At 38.0% G+C, this 6,010-nt stretch overlaps 1 protein-coding gene across 7 annotated transcripts in view; it reads left to right on the top strand.

Moving 5' to 3' along the window:
- Positions 1-6,010, top strand: part of NLGN1 (neuroligin 1) — a 957,229-nt gene that overhangs the window by 604,100 nt on the left and 347,119 nt on the right. The window lies entirely within an intron of this gene.

The following is a 6,010-nucleotide window of genomic DNA, read 5'->3' as shown; positions in this document are numbered from 1 at the left end:
TGAGTGAAAGGAACACTAGATCCTGAAACACAGCCCATCCCTGCTTGCCCAGCCATGTCAGCTGGAACAGAGGGTGCTTTTTTGTTAATAGTCCAAATGGGGCTGCTTTTTCGATTTAGTCTTCTCAAAAAGGACACCTTTTATAATTCATCCTCCCAGAAATGATGACTTCTTTTTTTGACTTCTAATTTGACTTCTAATTTGCACAAGTATTTACTAGTAGCAGCCCAAAATGTAGCATGAAGCTGGTAGTTTTGTTTTTATTTCAATTCTCCATGTCATGTTATAAAAAAATCTTTCAAGATTCAAGCACAATTTTAACAGTTACTGTCAAATGTCTTATCAAGGCAAGAATTTAGCACACATTTTGAACATCTTTGAACAGCTATATGAAGAAACAAATGATTAGCAACATCATATAGACCTACCGTGTAGGTCTTCCCTCGTAATTCAGTCGGTAAAGAATCTGCCTGCAATGCAGGAGACGTGGATTCGTTTCCTGGGTCGGGAAGATCCCCTGGAGAAGGAAATGGCAACCTACTCCAGTGTTCTTGCCTAGAGAATCTCATTGTCAGAGGAGCCTGGTGGGGTCGCAAGAGTCGGACACGACTCAGTGACTAAACCACCACCACCACCATATACTTTTGTATCTAGATGAAATGTGTTTGCTTTTTTAAAAGCACAGTAGCAAAGCAGAATCTATTTGTCATGATTATAATATTTGTTTGGGGTTCCTTGCCCCTTGCAAAGAATTAGTAAATCTGTGTGTTTTCATACATCTTACACACAAAATTTTATTTTCTTTTTTTGTTTTCTTGTTTTTTAAAAGTTTTATTTGGAGCATAATTGATTTACAATGTATTAATTTCAGTTATACAGTTAAAAGATTTAGTTATACATATGCAGGTATACTTCTTTTATGTACTTCTGATTAGTGAGGGACAACATAGAGTCCTATAGTTTAGGGATCCCCAACTCCCAGGCCATGGACCAGTACTGGGCTGAGGCCTGTTTGGAACCAGGCCGCACGTCAGGAAGTGAGTGGTGAGTGAATGAGCAAGCAGAGCTTCATCTGTATTTACAGCTGCTCCCCATCAATGGCGTTACCACCTGAGCTCTGCCTCCTGTCAGATCAGCAGCAGCAAAATAAATATAATTCACTTGTATCGTCCTGAAACCGTCTCCTTCCACCACCCACCTGGTCCATGAAAAAACTGTCTTCCAAGAAACCAGTCCCAAGTGACAAAAACTTTGGGGACTGCTGCTGTAGTTCATCCTGTTACCCAACTGAAATGACAGAATGTCAGCATTGGAAAGTACGTCAAAGTCTTCTATAGCAACCTTGGACATGTTACATTTGACCACATTCAGAGGGTGTAGGACTTGCCTGTGGTCACATATCTGGCCAGTAGCCAAGCCATATGACTTCTGATTCCCCATGACGTGTTCTTTCCACTAGATCAGGAAACAAAGACTTAAAGTTATACTTTTTGTGGCAGAACGTTAAAGGACTTCACAGAGCACCATGCGTATCATATTCACCTTGTATGAGGTAGAAGCTTGGAATACAATCAATCCTCTTGCTTTCTAAACTTTACCTGCTTGTAAAAGGTGGAGGAATCAGCTGTAATTCTGACTTTTTTCTTTAAATTTTTAATAATGGTTCTTCCTAAATGGAGAGAAAGGGGCATGGTTAAATGTGGCAGTTTGATTTTTCATGACAGTCTTATACATTTATGGTCTTGTGTTCAAATAACATTTTTTTGAAATTTTATGCCAATTTTTTTTTTAAGTAAGAATATTGTTTGCGTTATAGTTAACATTTTGAAATAGTGCATTAGGATGGGATTGGCAATCACATAGATCAAATTTAAAGACTTTGGACTTTGTGGTAGCTATCTAGATATCATATCTGAATAAGAACACACACAGTCATAAAGAACTCTGTTGAATAGTTGTGAAGAGCAGTGTATCTTGGTTTATATTTTTGGTCATTGTTTTCCAAACTGTGTTTCTTTAATTATTTACAGGTATTATTTGAATTAAGAAGTCTGTGGTCTATAAATGATGCTATACTTTATTATAAGCTCTTGCTACCCTTATATGAAAATGTATATAGAAATATTCCACAGGTGGGAAATATTTTTCTTAGAGTTTTTTTTTTTTCCTTTTCCTTTAGGATCTTTCATTAAGTAGCTAAGTTTTAAGACATCTTTGGACACAAATGATATCTTTACCTGAAGTAAAAGTCCTCTTGCTGCTCTAAAGAAATTGCTAAACTAGCTGAAAAGAAAACATAACACACTTCGTTACAGTAAATGCAAATGTTATTGATAATACTGTTTAAAAACTTTAAAAATATATATATAAGTATACATATTTTTATAGTATACGTATTTTTATAGTATGCATATGTATGTTATGTGTTAGGTTTGGGGAAACGGGCTATCAATACAACTATCTATTTTGAGCCAAGCTTATTCATGTCTTAAGGATACTTCAATTTTATACAATTCAGGAGTATTTAGCTTGTACTCTTTTTGAGAATTGAAGATTTTTAACTTTGAGTAGTGTAAACTAATACTTGAGATACATATTATTTTCATCACAATTTGGTTTCTTGTCTCTCTCTGTAACAATAGAGCCAGCGATTTAAAATCCCTTATTCCTATGCTCAATATCTTTCTGTTGTTGTTAAGTCACTCAGCCGTGTCCAGCTCTTTGTGATCCCATGGACTGTAGCACGCCAGGCTTCCCTGTCCTTCACTATCTCCTGGAACTTGCTCAAACTCATGTCCCTCGAATCTATGATGCCATCCAACCATCTCATCCGCTGCCATCCCCTTCTCCTCCTGCCTTCAATCTTTCCTAGCAGCAGGATATTTTCTGAGTAAGCTCTTCACATCAGGTGGCCAAAGTATTGTAGCTTCATCTTCAGCTTCAGTCCTTCCAATGAATATTCAGGAAATACTGATTTCCTTTAGGATTGACTGGTTTTATCTCCTTGCAGTCCAAGGGACTCTCAAGAGTCTTCTCCAACACCATGGTTCAAAATCATCAATTCTTTGGTGCTCAGTCTTCTTTATGGTTCAACACTCATATCCATACATGACTGCTGGAAAAACCATAGCCTTGACTAGATGGACCTTTGTTGGCAAAGTAATGTCTCTGCTTTGTAATATTATGTCTAGGTTGGTCATAACTTTTCTCCCAAGGAGCAAGCGACTTTTAATTTATGGCTGCAGTCACCATCTGTAGTGACTTGGGATCCCAAGAAAATAAAGTCTGTCACTGTTTCCATTGTTTCCCCATCTATTTGCTATGAAGTGATGGGACCAGATGCCATGATCTTAGTTTTTTGAATATTGAGTTTTAAGCCAGCTTTTTCACTCTCCTCTTTAACTTTCATCAAGAGACTCTTTGGTTCCAGTCAAAAGTCTACAACTCTGCCTTTCAAAGCACACTCTCATGCATTCCCCTTATAGGTGATAACTTGTTTTCCTAAATCTCAAAGTGTATGACATGAAGTAATCTGAAGATGCCAAGAGATATATTTTTGTTTGTTTTGATTTGAAATACTAATATGAAGTAAAACATCAGTCTTGAAGGAACTGTCATCAGAAGCAAATATTATTGTGTTACCAAACAAATAATATAAAGATAATTAAATAATAAACTAAGAATGTATGTGAATTATTTGTACCACCCATTTTTTACATTACTTAAAAAATATGGAAACTTATAGATATAATTTAAGAACGTTCAGATGACCCAGGTGGCTGCTGAACATATATAAACATTCCATACACTAACTCTAGCTGCCTGTATTACCACACTCATTGATAAGCAGACTTTATGAATTGTTATTTGCTTGCTCAGCAGAATCAACAATGACAATCTGGTAGATTTTAGAAGACAAAAATTGAACAGAATACTATAGAAATAGATGAAATATTCCCTTAATGTCATGTATAGACCTTGCTAAACTCCCAAATTGAGAGTGGTTTCATTAAGTAGGATACATTTTGCAAGGTAAGTGTACAGAATTGATCTTCCCTGTAGCTCAGACGGTAAAGAATCTGCCTGCAATGCAGGAAACCCGGGTTCAGTCTCTGGGTCGGGAAGACCCTCTGGAGAAGGGAATAGCAATCCACTCCAGTATTTTTGCCTGGAGAATCCCATGGACAGAGGAGCCTGGTGCTCCACAGTCCATGGGGTCGCAAAGAGTCAGGACAACTGAGCAATTAATGCTACTACTATACAGAAATATGACATAAATCAAGCCTTTATCTGCATGCATGCTAAATCACTTCAGTTGTGTCTGACTGCGACGCTATGGACCGTAACCCACCAGGCTCCTCTATCCATGGCATTCTCCAGGCAAGAATACTGGAGTGGGTTGCCATGCCCTCCTGCAGGGCATCTTCCTGACGCAGGGATCGAACCCACATCTCTTGTGACTCCTGCATTGGCAGGCAGGTTCTTTACCACTACTGCCACCTGGGAAGCTGGAACCAAGCTTTACATTTATTCAAAGAGAAAAGTCTAGGACTAAATAATGCCAATGCCAAAACTTCTTTAGTAGATGAATTGGAAATGAATATCTGAAAATTGGAAATGAATATCTGAAGAAAATAATCCCACAGTTTCTGGAACAGTTTTATAAACTTTGCCTGCAAGTCACACTTAACATCTAATAGCAAGACAAGGTCAACAACAGCAGGGTCCTGGGACATCAGCGTGGAAGGGAAGCTCACTGAGATTCAGATTTACTGGACTGGACATGTGTAGAAGATGGATAACAGCAGGGTGGCAAAGCAGCTGATAGACTAGCTTAAATGAAGTGATTGTAAGCACAGTAGGCGAAAGAAGTACTCTAAGGCCTTCAAGCAATGTGGCAGAACTCCTGACTGCTGGACAGTGATCGCAGCAAACAGACCATACTGGCCTCCAGCAGGCAGAACCTGAGAGCCTCACTTCCTGTAACCCTGCCGGGCACACTCTAGGACTCTTGCCTGAACTGGAATAAGGTGACTCTGATGAGATGTTTTAATAGTATGTTTTCTCTTAAATACTTTAAATACTTTATTGTACTAATTTTAACAACTAATATTTCCACTAAAAAGGAGTTCTTGTCAAAATTTATCCTTTGGCATTTTCATAAGGGCCTTTTTTTTCACTTTTAAGTCACCGTAGAAGGCAATGGCACCCCATTCCAGTACTCTTGCCTGGAAAATCCCATGGATGGAGGAGCCTGGTGGGCTGCAGACCATGGGGTCACTAAGAGTCGGCACGACTTAGTGACTTCACTTTCACTTTTCACTTTCATGCATTGGAGAAGGAAATGGCAACCCACTCCAGTGTTCTTGCCTGGAGAATCCCAGGGATGGGGGAGCCTGGTGGGCTGCTGTCTATGGGGTCGCACAGAGTCGGACATGACTGAAGCGACTTAGCAGCAGCAGCAAACTTCCCCTATTACCTCTGGTTAAGTTTTTACTTTTTTGACATAAACCTGCTTGGAAGTTTTTAATAAAGTGTGTCAAACAGAAAATAAATACTTTATAGTCAAAAGATATTCAATAAATGCTGTACTGAATCCTAGGCTTTCTGGAAAGTTATCACAGAGTGAACTTTGATGTTTTCACTTTCTCTAACACTATAATTATTGAGAAATCATCTTTAACTAGACCTAATTGAACCATCCATGGGATTTTCCAGGCAAGAGTACTGGAGTGGGTTGTCTTAAAAAACAAAATTTGCTTGTTACTGTCAATGTGTATATAGGTTTATATGTATTTTTCACTTTATTTTTATTTCCTACTTATTGTGTAAATGAAAATGACTTGAGGATGATTTCAGCATCAAAATGTGACCAAACATAGGGAATAAAAATTAAATTATAAGCAATTTTATTTTTTTTGTAATCAAAATCACAGGGACAATATGCCATGTGCTGTGATTTTAATTATTTGATAAAGGAATGCAGACCAGTTCATCTGGAAAAACAAAT

This window comes from Bos taurus, chromosome 1, assembly GCF_002263795.3.
Source record: "Bos taurus isolate L1 Dominette 01449 registration number 42190680 breed Hereford chromosome 1, ARS-UCD2.0, whole genome shotgun sequence".
NCBI lineage: Eukaryota > Metazoa > Chordata > Mammalia > Artiodactyla > Bovidae > Bos > Bos taurus.
This window is presented reverse-complemented; position numbering and strand designations above follow the sequence as displayed.